Here is a 22,193-nt window from a genome sequence, read left to right on the forward strand (position 1 = left end):
TTATGATGCCGATAAATTGTCAGCTAAATATGTAATAAGAAAATCCTTTAAATATGCGCTAATTAATGGTTGATTGTACAAGAGATTCTCAATTCAACCAAGGCTCGCTGTGTAATAGAGGAGGAGGGCTAGAAAATCCTAAAGGACATTCATGAAGGTGATTGCAGCAACCATGAAGGAGCTTAGACAATCGCTAGGAAAGCGTTTAGACAAGGATAATACTAGCCAATGATAATGTAAGATGTAAAATAGCTTGTCCAAAAATGTTGGTAATCTTATGAGCTTAATATCATATTTTTGTAGCGGAAAAACAAAATAATTTTAAGTCACAAGAATAAATAAGAGTCGATGCATGCAACAATGGCATTAAAGGTGCAAGAGTTACCTTTGCTGAATTGTTTACAAGAATAAACCAAAACAAAATGAATCAAAGTCACCTTTATTATCTCCTCTCCAACAATAAAATGTGACCAAGGGACTGCCCAACAACGACTCCCCTCTACAATTTCACACACTGAAATTCTCTGCCAAAGGAAATGTGCTAGCACCTTGAATGTTTGCCTCTTTCTTTCAATTTTTGTGAATTCGGCTTAGGTAGAGGATTAGAGATATGATTTCTTTCAATTCCTAAAGTATTTAGTGCCAAAAACTTAAGAGCAAATAGGAGAAAAATCTCTTCTTTTTCTTTAAGAGGTTCGGCCAAAGAGAGGAGGTGGAAGACCTTTTTTTCTTCTTTCTCCTTTTTCTCACTTATATAGCTACATCTTCAAAGTCTTATTAGGGTTTTATTTCCCCCTATTTTAGACACTCTAATTCGTCAAGGGAGTGAAAAATCTGGAGAGAAAGTTTTTATTTAATTTGAATTCAAATCCAATTAGATGTTAGCATTTAATTTAAAATAAACTTTCTTAAAACAAACTCTAATCCTATTAGGACTCTCTCTTTTTTTACTAATTAATTAAACCTTTTAATTAATTAATTATATCAAACCTTAAGCCGCATTAATTGGACCTAGGAATGTGTATCTAAGTTCACATGAGCCTATGGATAATATTTCAAACAAAACACTTATTAATAGCCCGATAAGAAAAGACCAAAGTACCCTTTATCCAAATTTCATCATGTGAGATCCTGCAGGACTATTCAATATTGGTAATAGATTTTTAAGGTCCATAAATTATAATTGGTCTCTAGCAAGATATTCTAATTACCTAAGTTGAATAGTTATGAATTTGCTTAAAAAATCATCCTATTAGTGAATTAGTACAATCCTTTGCCATAAGATATCATGATTTGTATAAGGTATAAAACAAGTCATCCTTACTCATTGCTAAATCATTTTTCTTGACCTATTAGTGATACTGAATCAATCAAATTAATGATAACTCTTATCATGCAACTTGGGCGTGGCCACACTCTTCTCGGTTTCACTAGTAAAGTGGCCGATGATATTCTCTCTTTCTTCGAGAGAGGTAATCCCTTCACTTCTCTCATGTTGCTTAACATGAATTGTAGCATACCCTATCATAACCGTACTTGCCAACCCATTTACGGGCACGTTAGGTGACTCGCGGTTGTCGAAGCCGGTCAAAAATAACCTTTTTGGTTATTAACAATATTACTACTGCAGATAGTGGTAAAGGATTGAATCCACAGAGAATTGTAAACTTACCAACCTTCCTTATCAGGAGCAAGAGAATGCACTGAGAACGAATAAACTGAAAGTAAATAAAATAAAAGTGCATGTAAAGTAAAATGGGGGGTTTTGAGATTGATTTGATTAACAACTACTGAAAGCAATTAAATAAGCAAAATATGAAAAATAAAATGGAAATTTAATATGAGAAAAGTCTAGTTAAAGAGATGGATCCACCTTGGTTGTTTGGATTGATCATTGAAACTTATGTTCTTTAGGTTGATTTAATAGATTAGTTATGGAGATGGAAAACGCTTCTCACCACCATGTCTCTCCTTATGATTAAACCAATTAGAGAATGTCCTCTAATTAATTACTAATTAATAAATTGCCAAGGAACGTCCTTGGGCCTTTGGCATCAAACAATTGTTAATTGCATGAAGAAAGAGAGAGGTTCAATCCTAACTACTTAAATGCATGAGATGTTGCTAGATCATACAATTCCTTAGTTGTTACACCAAGTGTTCTTATGTTTGAACAATTCAAGCAATTACGGATTTAAAATTATCCAAACAATTAATTACCTTGCAATCAAGAATCAAGTGGCCAATTTGATCAAAACAACAAAGTAATTATAGAATTCAAGCATGAACTGTATGAATATTGAATAAACCAAAAGACAAACAATATGTGTTCAGATCTCACAATCCTTTAAACAACCTTAGTTTCAACCAATCTTCAATTAGAGTAAAAGGTTTCAGCCACTCATGGCTGAATCAAAAACCAAAAAATAAAGAAAGGAAGAAGAAGAGATGGTATCAATTGCAATCTCGTAGGTGTGCCCAAGTGAGAGTGTAAAGGTTGTGTGGAGGCTCCTTATGTGTCTTTTTATAGTTGAAAGTGCTGCCCTAGGTCATACTTGCTTCCTAATTAGTGAAGAGGCTGCCCAAAGTACTGAAAAGGAAAGAATCGCGTTGCAAATTCTCCAGAAGGAAGGAGGGGCGCGGCATGCATTCAGAAGAGGAAGGAGGCGTGCGGATCATGCTTCCAGAAGAGGTGTGCGCGCGGATTGCAGAAGAGGAAGTGGAGCGCGGTCATTAATGTGCAGAAGTGGAAAGATATATGTCCTGTCTTTCCTTTTTAGGTGGAGCCTTCGTTTGAATTTTGAATGCTGAAGAGGCAAGTGCGTCTTCTTGAGATCTTGCTGCCTAAATAGGAAGATATGACTGCTGCAGTGTGTGCACATCTTTGAACAAGGAAAGAAAGATCTGCGATTTGAATTTCAAATGATCTTCTAACTGAGCTTTCCTTATTTGCTTTTGCTTCTGCACTTTCCTTATTTGAAAACTTTCCTTTTCTGAAAACTTTCCTTTTTTGGCACTTTCCATATTTGGCACTTTTTAGCAGTTTTAAGAGCACTTTCTCTAGATTGTCTCTTTACACCTAATATCTGCAAAATATGATTAAAACCATAAAATTAGGCAGAAAAGATGCAAATAAACATCAAGAACATAATGATAATATGGACTAAAATATGCTCTATCAAATACCCCCACACCTAGCCTTTTGCTTGTCCTCAAGCAAATAAACATAGTCAAATAAGCCTTCTTTGCTCTAGATCCTTATTACCACTTAAGCTCTTACTCTTGACACCTATTTTGAATCATTGCAGTGAAGAGTATATGCATGAAGATTACACACCTTCTTTCCTTGTTTCCCTTTACTTACCATGGCTAGGATTTATTTTACTCAAGAGAGAGACTATACATGCACATGTTCTCATTTCATTTAAGACTTTTTCTAGCTTTCAGAGTGATTTTCCCTTACCTTGAAGTACCATATTCAGCCTTTTGCATTTAAGTTTTGCTTGAAAAAGTCACCAACCTTTTGACGTGAAGGTACATATTGGTGATACCCACCCCCAGTTACTCAGTTGGTCACCTGTCCAAGTGGCTACTAGCTCTGTTCATAGTCTTTCAACTATTGGAATAGTTTTCAATTGTGCTTATGAAGTCTAAGCCTTTGCTGAATTTCTTTAATCAATACATTGGAAAAATCAACACCAATTGCTAAATCAAGTCATGTTAAGTTTATTCACACAAATTTCGATTCATTCTCTCTAATAAGTGTCATCAATACATTTTTCACCATGGCAAGCTCAAAGATTCAATTCAAAAGGCAATTCTCAAACATGAATATAACTCACTTCAATTGATTCAACATAAGTTTAAAGAGTCATCACATCAATGGGGTCATGGAAAGAAAAACTCATCCAACATAGTTCATCAGTTTGAGTAGAGCAAATCAAAAAGAAGAAGAAGGTTGTGGTTGTGTGTGTTTTATTGAAAGCATAAATGAAAACAACTAAAAGAAAACTGAAAGCAAAAATCGCATGAATCAAGCAAAATCGCAAATCTGAAAGGGAATTTGCGCAAAAACTGAATTGAAAGGAAAAAATTTTCGCAGACTGAAAGGAAAAGAAGAAGAAGAAGAAGAAGAAGAGAAGAAGAAGAGAAGAAGAGAGATATGCACCCCCACACCTAAATCATGCATTGTCCTCAATGTGTAAGAAATATAAAAGAACAAAGGAAACTGAGTACTCCCCTGGGGTGTAGTGTGCATGGTGCGATCCACTTAGGCTGAATGGGCGACGAACAGATGTTCGTCTGGGAACTCTTCTTTGACTGGACATGGCGCAGAGCTAGAAGGAAGTTGGCTAAGGTGGTCGGCCATAAGGTTTTTCTTGCCTTTCTTGTCTCTTATCTCTAGATCAAACTCTTGTAGTAGAAGGATCCACCTAATGAGCCTTGGTTTTGCCTCCTTTTTTTTTATCAAGTATCGCAAGGCTGCGTGGTCGGAATAGAAAATGACTTTAGTCCCAAGGAGGTATGGTCTGAACTTCTCCAAAGCAAATACAACAGCCAAGAGCTCCTTTTCTGTTGTTGAGTAGTTGCTTTGGGCAGCATTCAAGGTGCGAGAGGCATAGTGAATGACGTGAGGTGAGTGTCCCACACGTTGCCCCAAGACTGCTCCTACAGCATGGTTGCTTGCATCACACATGATTTCAAAAGGCAGGTTCCAGTCAGGTGCCTGAATAATTCGAGCAGTCACAAGCAATTCTTTAATCAAATCAAATGCCTTTTTGCAATCTGCATCAAAATCAAATGTTACATCCTGTTGGAGCAATTTGCATAATGGCAATGTAATTTTAGAGAAATCTTTGATGAATCTTCTATAGAACCCTGCATGGCCAAGGAATGACCGAATTTCCCTAAAATTTGTGGGGTAAGGCAGATTTTTAATGGTATCCACCTTAGCTTTGTCCGCTTCAATTCCCTTAGCTGAAACAACATGACCTAAAACCATACCTTAATTAACCATAAAATGACATTTTTCATAATTACGTACAAGATTAGACTCAAGGCATCTCTGTAGGATCTTTTCCAAGTTGGCAAGGCATTCTTCAAAAGAGTTGCCATGCACTGTGAAGTCATCCATGAACACTTTGATTGTCTTACCCACATAGTCAGAGAATATGCTCATCATGCATCGCTGAAAAGTGGCAGGTGCATTGCATAGTCCAAATGGCATTTTTCTGAAGGCAAAAGTGCCAAAACAATAAGTGAAGGTGGTCTTTTCTTGGTCCTCTGGAGCAACTGAAATCTGATAAAAACCTGAATATCTATCAAGACAACAGTAATGGGACTTACCTGCAAGCCTTTCTAGCATTTGATCAATGAATAGTAGAGGGAAGTGGTCTTTCCTTGTTGCAACATTGAGCTTCCTATAGTCCATGCATACTCTCCATCCATTTTGAACTCTAGTGGGGACAAGTTCCCCTTCAGCATTTGGAACAATGGTAATTCCAGTTTTCTTTGAAACTACATGCACAGGACTTACCCATTTGCTATCAGAGATGGGATAGATAATACCTGCTGTTGGGAAATCCCGAGATAATTGCAACCCAAAGACGCAGCGGAAAAATAAAATTTCTCTGATTTCCTTTCCCAGAATCCGAGTGCTTCGTTTAATTCACAAGAAGAATATGAGACTAACCTATTAATCTTGTTGAGAAGATATAATATTGGACTGATAGTGCTGCCTTTTCAAACGAACACCCTCTATGGTGTCCACACAAACGTCTTATATCCTTCTAGAGTGCTAGCTCTCTCAAAGATGGATAGATTATGTGCTCCACAATCTGCAATCTTTTAGACTGAGTTTTCTCAAAAACATGTACCTTCCACAATTCGTAGAAGGGGTATTTATATGTTTCAGTCTTTTGTTTTCACACAAATCCTTTTCCTAAAAGGAGTTGTATTTTTCCCACAACTCCTTTTTCTAAAAGGAGTTGTGTTTATCCCACAACTCCTTTTCCTAAAAGGAGTTGTGTTCATAACCCACTATCACAATCTTGCAGATACTCAAATATCTTATGTGATAGAATCCTTTATCTGTAACAGTTACAGATAGACTGCAGATCTTTTAAATATTATTATCTCATAATAATAAATGATTAATAATAATAACACTTTATTTGTAATACCCGACTAGATTCCGGCATCGGAATCCCTACTTTTCGGCGGAATCTCCGTTGGAATCTGGAATTCTGAAGATGCCAGAGGCTTCTAGAGGGGTAAAATGTGTTTTCTAAAAGGTTTTTACTGATTTTATGGTTTTAAATGAAAAAGAATTGAGTTTTAAAAAGAAAAGACCAAGGAGGCATTTGCCAGGTTCGGCCGCCGAAAGGCAAGTTCGGCCGCCGAACATGCATGAGTTTAGGGGGCACGTTAGGCTGCCGAAGGTCTCTGACCAGGCCACCTATAAAGGGCCCTCAGATCGGAAATGGGCGAGTTTTCTCCCCATTCTCGAGCTCAAGTGAGTTTTTGTCCTCCCTTGGCCGTTTTCATGTTTTTCTTCATCTCCTTCATGTTTTCATGAGTTCCATGGTTATTTTGAAGAGTTTTCAAGCTTATATCAAGTTTTGGGAGCTTGGAGCTTTTGGAGCTTGAATTCTCCACACCTCCGAGTTAGAGATCACGCAACCCTCGATCTTCAAGAGGTAAGTGTAGATCTTTGCTTTCCTAGTGTCTTTTGAAGTTTTATGAAGGTTTTAATGGTAGAGTATGGGTAGATATGCATGTTAGGATTTATGTGGGTTTTATGCCCAATGTATGTTATGTGATGCTCATGTATGTTTATATGATGCTATGTTGAATGTTTAGGCTAGGTTATGCATGTGGGAGAGTGTATGCATGAGTGGGAAAGAGCAAGTGAGATTATGGGTTGTTTTGATGGTTTTGGCCTATGTGGGTCATAAGCTATCTATGTATGTTTTGTTGTTGTTTTTGGAGTTTAATCAAGCTATTAAGCTCCTTTGTGCATGGTTAAGGGTTTATGCATGTTTTGGTAAGGTTGGGTGCTTGTTTTGGGGTGTTTGGAAGGTTTGGGAGGCTTGAATGCATGAAAAGCTGAGTTCTGCCCTTCTGGGAAGAACTCAGGTTCGGCCGCCGAAGGTGGTTTCGGCCGCCGAACCTGCCTTTGGATGCATGGATTGGCCGCCTAACCTTGCCCCCGAAAGCTGAGTTTTGGCTTGAAAGCAGACTTTTGGCCACCGAAGGAAGGATTCGGCCGCCGAAAGTGCCTGACTTTCGTCTCTGGAGTGGGACTTTCGGCCGCTGAAGGTGCCCGAGTTTCGTCTCTGGAGAGAGGGTTCGGCCGCCGAAGGTGCCGCCGAAAGTGCCCTGTCCAGCCTTTTCATGGTTGTTTTCTATGCATGTTTAAGTGATGTTCTAGGGGGTTTTTGGGTAGTTGTTTATGAGTTGTTTAGAGTGTGTTGGCACCTCATTCGAGTCCACCTGTGTAGGATCGGACCCGAGGGATCGAGGAGGCCATCAGCGTTAGCAGTTGCAGAGTCAGTCCAACGTCTGCCAGAGGTGAGTAGAACTAAACTTAATTTTTATTTTATGAAATCAAATGCTTAAAGCATGCTCATGCATCATGTTTATATGTAATAGGTTGATTGCACTAGTTACACGAATATGAAGCATTGCATTATTTACTATTGATGGAGATTGGACCAAGGATGACCCCACTAGCCCTAGAGATGTTGTGAGACCTGGCCGGGCTAGGCATACATATACAGTTGTTGTAAGACCTGGCCGAGCCAGGCATACGAAGGTTGTGAGACCCGGCTGGGCCGGGCATACTGAGACTGGAAGGGATGTTTTGGGGTTAGGTCCAATCCGTGATATGATATGTTTGTGCTATGACGCATTTCATGAAAGCATGTAATTAATGAACTGTTTTCTTTGTTTCTACTCACTGGGCTTTTTAGCTCACCCCTCTCCCCTAACCCCAGTGTTGCAGGTTTGAGGTTGATCGGGAAGTCTCGAGAGCAAAGGTTATGCTTATGTAATAGTATTAGCTTAGTACTTTTAGTGTGGACATGTATTATAAATTGATATAATGAATTGTAAGAGAATGTAATGTAAAGTTAAGTGGAGTTATGTTTATGGTTTAGTACTGTGCTTGGCCCTGAGACTTGGTTAGTCCCTGTTTAGTACATGATGTATGTTATATTTTATATGTTGAGTTGTGTTTGAACTAATCTTGTGGCATGTGTTGTTTACCATGCCAGAGTTTGATGAGGACCCTAGTGGAGGTCTTATGTTTGTGGTTTGATGCATGCACAGGTTAGGTTCTAGTTCTTTGGATGTGACTCCGGCTTGATGTATGTTATGTAGACCCAGCTAGAGTTTTGATGAGGGCTCTAGTAGGGGGGTCCTTTTATGTTTTTAGTTATGTCGCATACAGGTCAGACTCGGTTTGTACATCAGATGTTTGCATTTTTATGTTAAAGTTTCGATCATGTATGGGATTTGACCAGATGATAGGAGGTATGTTTGGCTTGCTACGGGTCCCGGCGGCCTTAAGCCGATCTGGATCATAGCGCCGGTGGCGGTTCGGGCCGTTACGGTAGGGTATCGATTTCCGGGTCGTTACATTATTATTATTAATTATATTAATAATTAATATTAATAATAATAACACTTATTATTATTAATTATATTAATAATTACTAATAATAATAACACTTTATTATTATTAAATATATTAATAATAATAACACTTTATTATTATTAAATATATTAATGATTAATAATAATAACACTTATTATTATTAAATATATTAATGATTAATAATAATAACACTTATTATTAATAATTATATTAATGGGCTTTGGGCTTTTAGCCCATTAATATGACATAGCACATCAACAACGTTCTTTTGTATGTGACCCAATAGGCTCACATTAATTGGCAATAGGCCCAGTCCCACAAGGCCCATAAGTCATAAGTGGCCTCTAGCAAGACATTATGACTACCCAACTAATTATGAGGATCAATAGTCCGATAAAGCCTAATAGAACATGTGTTAATCCCTTTGTCACACGATATCTAGTTTGAACATAAGTCATGGTCAATGTCAAACTTATAATGTTCAAACTTATGATTTCTCGATCTCTAAGTAGACTAATAAATTCAAATGATATTGATCACACTATCAATTCATTTGAGCACGGCCATGCATTTCTCAGTCTCACTTATCGAGGGGCCCAGAAGATATCTCTCTCATAGAGAGGGACAAATCCTATCTTGATTGTTCATTATCCTCTACATAATTTCTATTATGCTCAATCATAACCTTTATGATTGTCCGATTAAAGACAACGTTTGGTTATGTCAAAACATAATAGTCCTTATGTTGGAAACTATGACAATCTCAAGTCAAAGGATTAAGACATAACTACTTTGAGATTCATTTATGACAATGACCCATGTAGTGATCTCAATGCGGGTCCATCCAATACTTTGTTCTCTAACAAGTATTTATGATTATTGAATTATATCAACATATACATAATCATCTCATGATTATCAATCAATAATTATACCAGTTATATTTTATTATTATCAACATAATAATAAGTAACCAGGGATGATAATCATTATTATGTAATATGCAAACAAATAATAATGATAAAAACCTCTTTTATTAATAATCAAAACGACATACAAAAAGGCCCAAGATAATGGCCTAGGGCATATACACTAACAATCTCCCACTTGCACTAGGCCTAATCATACAAGTATCTAATACCCATAGACCTAGTGTGCTGATCATGCTTGACCTGTGAAAGACGCTTTGTCAGTGGATCTGCAATGTTGTCATTTGTGTCTACTTTGCATATTTTGATATCTCCTCTGAATAAGGTGATATTACTTGAGTATATGTTTAGATCTCTGGTGAGATCTGGGCTCCTTTGCCTATGCTATGGCACCGTTATTACCATAATAAAGGTCCATAGGATTTACAATGCTGAGAACCATTCCCAACTCTGAGATGAAATCCTTCAACCAGACTGCCTTTTTAGCTGCATATGATGCTGCTATATACTCAGCTTCTATAGTAGAATCTGCTATAATGCTCTGCTTGGAACTCTTCCAACTAACAACTCCATCATTTAAAGTGAATACGAATCCTGATTGCGATCTTAAGTCATTTATGTCGGTTTGGAAACTAGCATCTGTGTAACCACTTACAACTAGCTCGTCTTCCAATCCTCCATAAACTAGGAATGCATCCTTAGTCCTTCTGAGGTACTTTAGGATATTCTTAACAGCTGTCCAGTGACTTTCACCTAGATCTGCCTGATATCTGCTTGTTGTGCTCAAGGCATATGAGACGTCTGGTCTAGTACATAACATGGCATACATGATAGATCCAATAGCAGAAGCATAAGGGATCTTATTCATCCGTTCTCGCTCATCAAATGTCATAGGACATTGATTCTTACTGAGATGAACACCATGAGACATGGGCAAGAATCCTCTTTTGGAATCTTGCATGCTGAACCTTTTCAGTACCTTGTCAATATAAGTACTTTGACTCAGACCGATTATCCTCTTGGATCTATCCCTATAGATCTTAATACCAAGGATATATGCGGCCTCACCTAAGTCCTTAATTGAAAAAGAATTCCTTAACCAAGTCTTAACCTTTTGCAAGGTAAGGATATCATTTCCAATGAGTAATATGTCATCCACATATAGGACTAGAAACACAACTGCACTCCCACTAACCATCTTGTAAACACAAGGTTCATCTTCATTTTTGATGAATCCAAAGTCACTGACTGTTTCATCAAAACGAAGATTCTAGCTCCGAGAAGCTTGCTTCAATCCATAAATGGATCTCTGAAGCTTGCAAATCTTTCTAGAATTCTCAGGGATTACAAAACCCTTAGGTTGTGTCATGTACACATCCTCGAGCAAAAGTTCACGACTGTCAGTCATGAGAAATCCATATCTCTCAGGATGATGACGTGTCCTATCAGATTTGCGTGGGACTTGTGTCACCCTTTCAGTTTCCACAACTATTTGTGATTCTGAAAGGGGTTCTACCAGCGGTTCAATGCTCTCTTGTGGTACTTGAGTTTCCTCAAGTCGCAATGTACTCCCACTGAATCTCTGAGAGATAAATTCCTTTTCTAAAAAGGTATCATTTCGAGCAACAAACACTTTGTTCTTTGAGGGAATATAGAAATAGTATCCTTTGGTTTTCTTAGGATACCCCACAAAATTGCACTTGATAGATTTTGGAGCTAGCTTATTTGAGCGTTTCACATAAGCCTCACAACCCCAAATCTTAAGGAAAGACAAACTGGGCATTTTGCCAGTCCATAACTCATATGGTGTCTTTTCAACTGCTTTTGATGGTACTCGGTTTAGAATGAATGCAGCTGTTTCCAAGGCATAACCCCAAAATGATAAAGGGAGATTTGTTTGACTCATCATAGATCGAACCATATCTAATAAAGTTCGATTTCTCCTTTTAGAAACACCATTCCATTGTGGAGTTCCTGGTGGAGTTAATTGTGAAACAATTCCACAGTTTCTAAGATGTTCATCAAACTCTTGGCTCAAATATTCACCACCTCGATCAGATCGAAGCATCTTAATAGTTCTACCAAGTTGATTTTGTACTTCATTTTGAAAAGTTCTAAACATTTCAAAAAATTCATGCTTATGCTTCATTAGGTAGACATAGTCATACCTACTGAAATCATTAGTGAATGTAATGAAGTACTGATAACCTCCCCTGGCACTAATGCTTAGTGGGCCACATACATCTGTATGTACTAAGCCCAATACGTCTGAAGCCCTTTGACCTTGTCCAGTAAAAGGGTCCTTTGCCATCTTACCAAGCAAACAAGATTCACAATTTTCAAATGATTCAAAATCAAATGAATCTAATAAACCATCCTTATGGAGTTTAGATATACGATTCTCATTTATATGACTAAGACGATAGTGCCATAAATATATTGGGTTTAACTCATTTGGCTTAGTTTTCTTAGAAGTTATGTTATAGATATTGTTGTCTCTAAAATCATCTAGATTAAGGACATAAAGGCCATCATATGAATTTGCAATACAATAAAGCAAATCATCTTTATTACATGGAGCATTTCTTATTCTTAATAAGAAATGAAAAACCTTCATCGTCCAAAACAGAAACTGAAATAATATTCCTACTCAAAGTAGGAACATAAAAGCAATTGTTCAAAACTAACAAAAGCCCATCGGGCAAAATAAGTTCATAAGTCCCTATAGTTATGGCAGCAACTCTTGCTACATTGCCTACACGTAGGTCCACATTGCCCCTTTTCAGTTTTCTACTCCTTTTGAGACCCTTCACATTTCTATAAATGTGAGAGCCACATTCGGTATCTAATACCCATGAAGTAGAAATAGATAAATTAATATATATCTATAACATAAATACATGAAGTCGTAGTCTTACTACTCTTCTTCTTCTTGCACTCATCCAAATAGAGTTTGCAATTTCTCTTCCAATGCTCTGGTTTACTTGCAATGGAAGCAGATTCCTTCCTTAGGAACTATTTCCTTAGGAACTTTTGCCTTGGATTGCCATTTAGGCTTGCCTCATCCCTTAGGCCCATTACCACCTTTGGGCTTGGGCTTCCCCTTAATTTTCATGGGCTTACCCTTATTGACATTCAAAATTTGGGTAGGCCTTTTCTTGATATTTACCTCAGTTGTCTTTAGCATCCCATGCAGCTCAGGAATGGATTTCTCCATATTGTTCATGTTATAGTTCATGAGAAAAACTACTGGGTAAAGAATGTAGGATCAGATCTGTAGAGAGTTCTAAACTCAGAGGGTAGCCAAATCTAGCAAGGTGATCAATGTAGCCTTTCATTTTCAAAACATGGGCACTAACTGATTCACCTTCAGCCATTTTGCAATCATGCAATGCAATGGTGGTTTCATACCTGTCCTGCCTAGCTTGTTATTGGAAAGCCTGTTTGAGATGGACACTCATCTCATAGGCCTCAAGGTGCTCCAAATCCTTCTGAAGTTCTGGGCACATAGTTACCAACATAAGACATCCAATGTCATTAGAATCATCCATATGCTTCTTATGCTTGTTCTTAACAGCATTAGTAGCATCAGCAGGAGGTGGTTCTGGGATAGCTTCATCAAGCACATAGGACTTTTTCTCTTGCTTGAGAACAATTCTCAAGTTTCTAAACCAGTCAACAAAATTAGTTCCATTTTCTTTCAGTTTATCCTTCTCAAGGATAGATCGCAGTGATAAGGTGGAATTGTTATTAGCAGCCATAATTATCTACAAAAATATGCAAGCATAATTAATTTAGTAAATTAATATTGAGGTGATAATAATCTCTCACTAAAATACAACCCTCAAAATAATAATAATATTTTAGTGGGTTAAGATCCATATTTCACCTAATTCTAAGTCAGCTTTGGCATGACGCTTAGAATTAAGTTATTTAGGTAGGTAACCCCTTACCAATTACATCTAATGTAACTTTTAGATTATGAGGTATTGACATCATATGTCAAATGCATGTTATACCCCATCTAATGCCTTAGGCCCAAAACCGTTTTGATAGCCTAATTAAGCTCAACCAAAATTAAATAAATGAGTAACTATTACTCATCCTATCTTACTAGGATAACCTAATGCACTTTGCTTTGGCAAAACCTGCATTTTGGTGATTTTAGTCTTGATAGGTGTTTAATATATGGGTGGTATTAAAACTTAAAATTTTAGAGTGAGGGTTCATCTTTTAATTTTAATTATTTTGTCTTGCATATATGTATTATAGCATCCTATATGCATACATATATATAGACAATAATACATAGTATCTCATACTAAAATATGACAAAATAATAAAATATAGTCATTTAAATCTGATTTAAAGACTAAAAGAAAATAATTTAAAATTTAAATCTGATTTAAGGACAAATCTCAATGAAAAATGTTTGATTGTTGTTGGTAGTCATTGTTTAATCTACAAAGTTAATTGAAACAAAATTAGATAAGATCTTAAATTATAATCCCACAATTTGAATTAATATCCAATAAATAATTCATTTATTAATGATAAAATTATGGGACAAGATCCGTATTTCACTTTGTCTTAGTCAAACTGAGTTTGTACATCTAAGACTAGGCTATTTACGTAGGAACTCTTTCCAATCATATCCTATATGATTCTTGGTTTTAATGGATTGACATCGTATGTCAGGCACATACCCATTTTAGATTGCCTAGGGCCAAGAGCAAATCTAACTACCTATGTTAAGTCTAAACCTACAATCGAGTGTTAAGCGTAACAATTACCCTAACACTTGCCTCACAAAGATAATCTAACGCACCTAGCTTTGGCTATCCCACGCTTCAATGATCGATGCCTTGACAAGTTTTGATTTAGGAAGGCAGTTCATATTGACTTAATTTTTAGGGATTGTTTGAAAAATGACTTACATGGCTAATGGATATCCATACATTCACACATGCATAGGTATAAAGCGCAAAAGTAAACGTGTCATTCATGGGCTAATGGACCTATAATTGAGAACTAAGACCTATTACAAAATATTCTTCTTCTTCAAGTTTGGCCAAAATGAATTAGCTCACCAATCAGTTGGATCAAAATGAATTAGCTCATAACTATTGGGCCAAGACAAGTTAGCTCCCCAACTTAGGCTCCGTCTTCAAATTCTATACTATAAAATTTAACGTACATTACAAAATTAATAAACGACACATAGTACATATTTAATTTACAAAATCAAAATAAAGCCCATGAGTGCACCATGCAATGACATTCACAAAACACACATCATACATAGCAATAATAATCGTGACATTTTTTATTTTATTTGTTAGTGTAAGCCCATTAAGAAAGCTGTGTATTTAAGCTTTTAGAATTATCCTGAGGAACGGTTTGGGCCTAAGCCCATTAGGTCAACCATTGATCAACTCATCTTATGAGTCATTCTTAAAGTCTTGAAACACAAAACAACTTTGATTAGTGCCGTTAATCAAAAAACCCAATTTCTGATTTAGTTCGATTTACATGTTTAGTAGTTTAACATTTAAAGCATAAACATATGAATTACATATACCAAAAATATGAAATAAACAATTTAAACATATAAATCTATGATATAGCATTCGCTATTAAAAGAACAATATCGATAAAATTCAATCATGACAAAATAAAACAATCGGCATACATATACAACATGCAAAAGTGTATATTATGAAGATGTTCCATTAATCATGTTAAGATTAACTATTAATCACTAAAAACCATATTTATCACTTAATTAAAATACTCATTTTGGATCTGATCTAAATGATGTTTGAATATCCTAAGTGGATTTAAACCTTACTAATCATATTAAAAAAGAAAATCCTAGCCGATTATAAAAAACCTCTCTTAGCCGATTATATTCTTCATTCTAGGGACAGTTTTGGAAATATAATAATTCTGCCCAGATTTATTTTTGATCAAATAAACATCCAAATAAGTTATAAAACACCTCCTATTAATTATATTAATCATTTAGAGTGTTTAACTAACTCATATTAGTGAAAACATACAATACAGAAAATTTTAGCTTTGTTGTCTACACGTCTAGGTAAGTGTTTAAGCACACAAACCATTTTAATACTATTATTAAAATGCAATCAGGCTTTGATACCACTGTTGGTAATCTTATGAGCTTAATATCATATTGGTGCAACGGAAAAATAAAATAATTTTAAGTCATAAGAACAAATAAAAGTCGATGCATGCAACAATGGTATTAAAGGTGCAAGAATTGCCTTTGCTGAATTATTTACAAGATTAGACCAAAATAAAACGAATCAAAATCACTTTTTTTATCTCCTTTCCAGTAGCACAACTTAACCAAGGGAGTGCCCAATAGCGACTCCCCTCTATGATCTCACACACTGAAATTCTCGGCCAAAGGAAGTATGCTAGCACCTTGAATGTTTGCATCTTCCTTTTGGTTTTTGTGAATTCAGCTTAGGTAGAGGATTGGAGATATGATCTCTTTCAATACCTGAAGTATTTAGTGCCAAAAACTTAAGAGCAAATAGGAGAAAAATCTCTTTTTTCTCTCTAAGAAATTCAGCCAAAGAGAGGAGGTGGAAGACCCTTTTTCTTCTTTCTCTTTTTTCTCTCTTATATATAGCCACATATTCAGAGTTCTATATCAAACCTTAAGCCACATTAAGTGGGCCTAGAAATGTGTAGCGAAATTCACATGAGCCTATTGATAATATTTTAAACAAACTACTTATTAATGGCCCGATAAGAAAAGACCAAAGTATTCTTTGTCCAAATTTCATCGTGCGTGATCCTATAGGACTATTCAATGTTAGCAATGAATTTTTAAAGTCCATAAATTTTAATTGATCTCAAGTAAGATATTATGATTACCCAAATTGAATAGTTATGAATTTGCTCAGAAATCACCCTACTAGTGAACTAGTACAATCCTTTATCATAAGATATCATGATTTGCATAAGGCATGTAACAAGTCATCCTTACTAACTGCTAAATCATTTTTCTTGACCTATTAGTGATACTGAATCAATCAAATTAATGATAACTCTTATCATACAACTTGGGTGTGGCCACACTCTTCTCAGTTTCACTAGTCAAGTGTCCGATGATATTTTCTCTTTCTTCGAGAGAGGCAATCCCTTCACTTCTCTCATGTTGCTTAGCATGAACCGTGGCATACCCAATTATACCCGTACTTGCCAACCTATTTACGGGTGATTTAGATATAAGTCAAAGTGTACGAGGACTCATCTAGGCATCCATAGAAATTTCTAGTCTAAGGACTTCTAGTATAAGTATTAGTAGAGAGACACTTATGACTTTCAACCATGTAATATTCTCGTAAGTGGATCGTTTTTAAATACAATATTCTTAACTTGTATTTATGTTCTCTAATTGATATCCAATATCCTATGACCTGTAAAGCATGATCATCTCACAGAGACTATACTAGTCTTAGTTCAAATTGACTAGAGAAGTTTAGAATGTTGTTCTTTAAAGTTTCAAGGTTTTACTGCCAAGTGCCTCACACTTGATAACTTGAATAGATCCAACATTCAAGGATGTTTTATCAATTTAATATACATAATAATAAACAAAGGGATAAATAAATGTCTTATCTTTATTTATTGTAGATAAAATATCTTTACAATATACCTGGTACTAGGGCTTATAATAATATAAAAGTGTCAAAGACGCCAAGTAGATGCAAGCATTCCAAGTATCCCTGGAGAAATGCAAGTGGCGATTGAAAGCCCCTAGCCTTTCTTTCAGTGGGGACTAGACATCATTGGTTCGTTCCCAAAGGCATTCAGGTCAAGGAAATTCGTAATAGTAGCAGTAGATCATTTTAGTAAGTGGATCGAGGCTGAGGCAGTTCAGTCCATTACCACCTAACAAGTGATCTCTTTTGTCAGGAAGAACATCTTCACTTAGTTTGGAATCCCAAAGGTAGTTATCACCGAAAAAATAAAACTCAGTTTGTGAGTTCTAAGTTTAAAGATTTCTGTAGAAAATGAGAGATTGACTTAAGGTTCAAATCAACCTGTCACCTATAGAATAATAGAATGACCGAGGTTACAAACAGGATTATCCTATAAGGGCTAAAGAAAAGACTCGATAAAGTCAAAGGCAACTAGCTTGAGGAATTGCCCCATATATTTTAGGCATTTAGAACGACCTGAGAACAACCACAGTGGAAACACCTTTCTCTCTTGTGTATGGAGCTAAGGCAGTAATCTCAGTAGAAATCCAAGTGAGCAGTTTCAGGACACAACACCCTCAGATTTCAGGAAATCCTGAAGAAATACAATTCAGTTTAGATAAATTTGAATTTTTATGCGAAAAGACTGCAATCAGAATGGCGGTTTACATGAACAAAATATTCAGAATATTCAATAGTAGTGTAAGCCCTTATGCCTTTAATGTTGAAAACTTAGTCCTTAAAAGAGCGAACGTAACAAGCGATAATGTCGAGTTTGGTAAGTTGTGCAAAAACTGAAAATGACCATTTAGGGTCTCGAAGGTTATTCGTCCAGGATCTTATAAGCCGGTAGAGTTAGATGGCTGAGTCATTTCCCACTCCTGAAATATTTGTAATATGAGAAACTTTTATTAATAATAGTTAACGAGGTATTTATTATGTGTTGTGTTCTTCAGTAAACAAGGAACATTGGGTTTGTCTTCTTCAGAAACATTAAAGCGCATTCATTAAAGGCCATAAGGCGGGTATTCGCCAAGCCATAATCTGAGTGTTAGTCTTGCAAAAAAAAAAGGCATTTGATGCCAAGACCACAAGGCGGAAATCCACCAGGCCATAATTTGGATGTTGGTCCCATTAAAACAAGGCATTTGATGCCATAGCCATAAGGCGAGAATCTGCTAGGCCATAATCCGGGTGTTAGTCCTACTAAATAAGGCATTTGCATAAGGCGAGAATCTGTCAGGCCATAATTTGGGTGTTTGTGGCGAGAATCCGCTAGGTCATAATGCGAGTGTTAGTCTTACTAAACAAGACATTTGATGCCATAATGCGAGTTTCGCCAAGCCACCTTATCCGGGTGTTAGTCCCGCTCATCTTATGCTAGGCCATAAGGCTAGTATCTGTCAAGTCACACTGCTGAGTGTTAGTCCCACTTCACAAAAAGCTTCTAAAGCATTTTTATGCCCAAGCCACAAGACGTGTATTCGCCAAGCCATATGATTGGGTGTTAGTACCATGTTATAAAAATTTCTCCAAGGCATTTCATGTCCAGGTCACAAGACGGGCATCCACTAGGTCACATGTCCGAATGTTGATCCCGCTTTGCAAAATTTCTCCAATTATTCATTTTACGACCACTAGTTGGGCCAGTGACCAGGTGTAACAGTCGGTGATAACCCCTCAAATAATCTTTTGAAGATATTATTTGAGCCTTGTTCGGCGACGATTGGATGAGAGTTATAAACAAGTACGGAGCATATAAACACCTAGTGAAAATAATGACAAGATATATATATATATATATATATATATATATTTTCTCATACATGGGAGGAGGAATGTCTTTAGTTTTCTCTCGAGTCTCTACTACATTTTTTTTTCTACATCTATTACATTATCTGCAAAGACCCGGTCGATGAGATTTTCATCAGCTTGTTCCTCTTCCTCTTGCTCGTCCTCATCACCTCATCCTCATCACCCTCCTCCTCTAGGAAGATGTCATCTATCCAGGTAAAATCTTTAGAAGGAAACTACTTCACCAACTACCTTCCCAGCCTTGTCCTTAAAATCATTCTTGCACAATTCAACCTACTCCCCAAGAGTCTTGGTACTGGGAACCGTTAAAGAGGCCAACACCACGGCTAGCACAAAGCCTATACATAAGTTTAAAATAGTCAGGCTGATTACAATCCTCGGCCAATACATAGAGCTGGATGACTTTCGCACCTTCATGAAGACCTGCCTTTAGCAACTCTTCGAAGACCATGATGGTATCCTCCACATGGATCTTGTCATCCATGCGAAAGCTTGAAAATGGAGTGAAGACACGAAAGATTTCTCAAAAGATTTGGTACTAGACATAGAGGCATCTTATGTCCTTCCCAGTTAATACGAAAGGAATGTTGTTGACCAGGATGCTTTTGCTTTCATAGGCTACCCACAGTGAAGCAAAGGAAGCAAGAGCGTGAATATGGCTGTCGAAGGAGGAGCTCAAGGCAGAACTTCCATTTGAGGAAGAAGAAGAAGAGAAAGTGTTCTTATTCATTTCCATAAAAGGGAAAACAAATAAGAAAGCAAGGGAGTGTAAATGGAAAAGACAAATGGTCAAGCTTTTCTAAAACACAAATATCAATTGTATTGGTATTTGGAGGAGAATAGGGGTTTTTATATGATGGCTTCCCTGGCATAGTTTTGAACGCAACTCAAGAAATAAGACAATCATCATCTATGGGTAAAAGTAGGCAAAACGACTCAAAGCATGGAAGACCAATCTAAACATGCCACGTGCCTGAGATCATAAAAATAACCGTCACCTTCGAATTTGAGAATTAAAAAGCAGAAAAAAGGAACTCTGATATAACACAACAATCGCCCAAAATAAGGCATGGACTGTCACTATAAGAAAGTACCATGTGGCAAGAGTCTGATAAGCCGATACGCAGTTCCGCCTGTGAAAAGGAAGACCCGGATACCATAGCCCCCGATTCTTCATCAAGACTCACTTTTCCTTAAAGAGGTCAAGTCTTCATATAAAGTTACCATTAGCAGGCACATAGCAGAGCCCATTACACCTGTAATTGCGGGATTCTCAATCAATTAGCCTGCACCCGCTAGATTCTCAGGAATTACTATAATTAATTTCATTTTCTTACAATATAAAAACTAATAATCACATAGATAAAAATAAGCAATTTTTACACAACTACTATTTAATTCAAAACATTATATTATACACGCTCTTCTTTTCAATTTATTGACTTGAGCGTTGGAGTGGCTATTATAGACGCCAACCACCTCAAATTCTCTTTCTTGCAAAATTGACCAACCGCAGCACAACTCTATTTCAATCATGTCAATTATAAAATTAATTTATTTAGTATTTATAATAATTTTTTATTATAATATTTATTTAGAGGAAAAAATATTTATAATATTATATAAGTAAAAATTTTTAAACATAATTAGTTTTAAATTTAGGAGAATTAAACTACTTATAAATATATAATATCTAATATTTTAGTAGTATATAATTAAATTTAAATTCTAAAGTAAAAAATGATTTTATTTTTAAAATTAATTTAAAGTTAATAAAATTTGAATTTCTTATATTAAATTTATAAGTGGATGATAATTTTATAATTGAATTTAAATTTTAAGTACTTAATAATTTTTTATTTAAATTAATATACTATTAATAAAAATTTAAATTTTGAATTATATATAAATAATCAAAGTCAAATTTATGGCTTAAAATTATTAAAATAATATATTTAAATATTAATGAATAAAATATAATAATATAAAATTATGATATAATAATAATAATAATAATTTATAATTTACAAATAATATAATAAATATAAAAATAGACAATACACATTGAATAAGTTTAATAATAATAATAAAAGATTGAACTTAATTAACTATTCAAAATCTATATGTTGTTGTTATTATTATTATTGTTAAAATATATATAGCAAAGTATAAATAATGTTGCACTTGCAAGTTAAAAAATTCCATTAAAAACAATTCCAATGAGAGCGTTAATTTCAACTGCATCAAAACAACGGTAAGATTTTTGTCGTACTTGCCAGCTGAGCATTACACAATAGGCCAGATTCTTTTATTGTTTTCTTTTAACTTCTCAGATTTTGGGAAGCCACCATTACTATGCGAGCATCTAGCGTCGAATTGATTTTTTTATTAATTAAATTTAATAATAACCAAATAAAAAAATTAATTAAAATAAAAATTAACAAAATTCATAAAAAAACATAATATACATTTCATACTATTAATCAATTTATTATTAATAAAATTATTAACTAAAAAATATTAATAAAATTATAACAATTCAATTATTTTAGTTTCTAAATTAGAGGTAATTTGATTTGATGCTAAAAATCTAAAAGTTTTTAAAATTATTTATTAAAAAAATAAATATTTTAAAACATTATCCAATTATATTTAAATAATGCATATATGAGCCACGACAACTCCACCTCAGCCACAAGTTTTTTGAGGGGGCAAGCCCTAGAAGACAATCGCCTGAATTACATTGATGCCCTTAGAAATCTCGGCAATTAGTCGGAGTAGTTTTGACATTTCAGCATTCCCCTTTTGTCTCTTTCAACAAAAAGTATTCAATGCGTATGCTTCTTTGCAAATTGTTAATGATGTCAAAATTAATTTTAGCAAGAAAATTAGTACACCTCATAAAAAATACGAACTAAAAAAATTTTTAGAAAAGACTTTTAAATGCATAGTCAAAAGTTACATGTAAATACTAATATGTTTCCAAATTATTTTATTACATGTATACTAACTTTGTTTTTTTAAAAAAATAAATTTCTTATTTATTAGGTT

Source organism: Manihot esculenta, chromosome 4 (assembly GCF_001659605.2).
Source record: "Manihot esculenta cultivar AM560-2 chromosome 4, M.esculenta_v8, whole genome shotgun sequence".
NCBI classification, from domain to species: domain Eukaryota; kingdom Viridiplantae; phylum Streptophyta; class Magnoliopsida; order Malpighiales; family Euphorbiaceae; genus Manihot; species Manihot esculenta.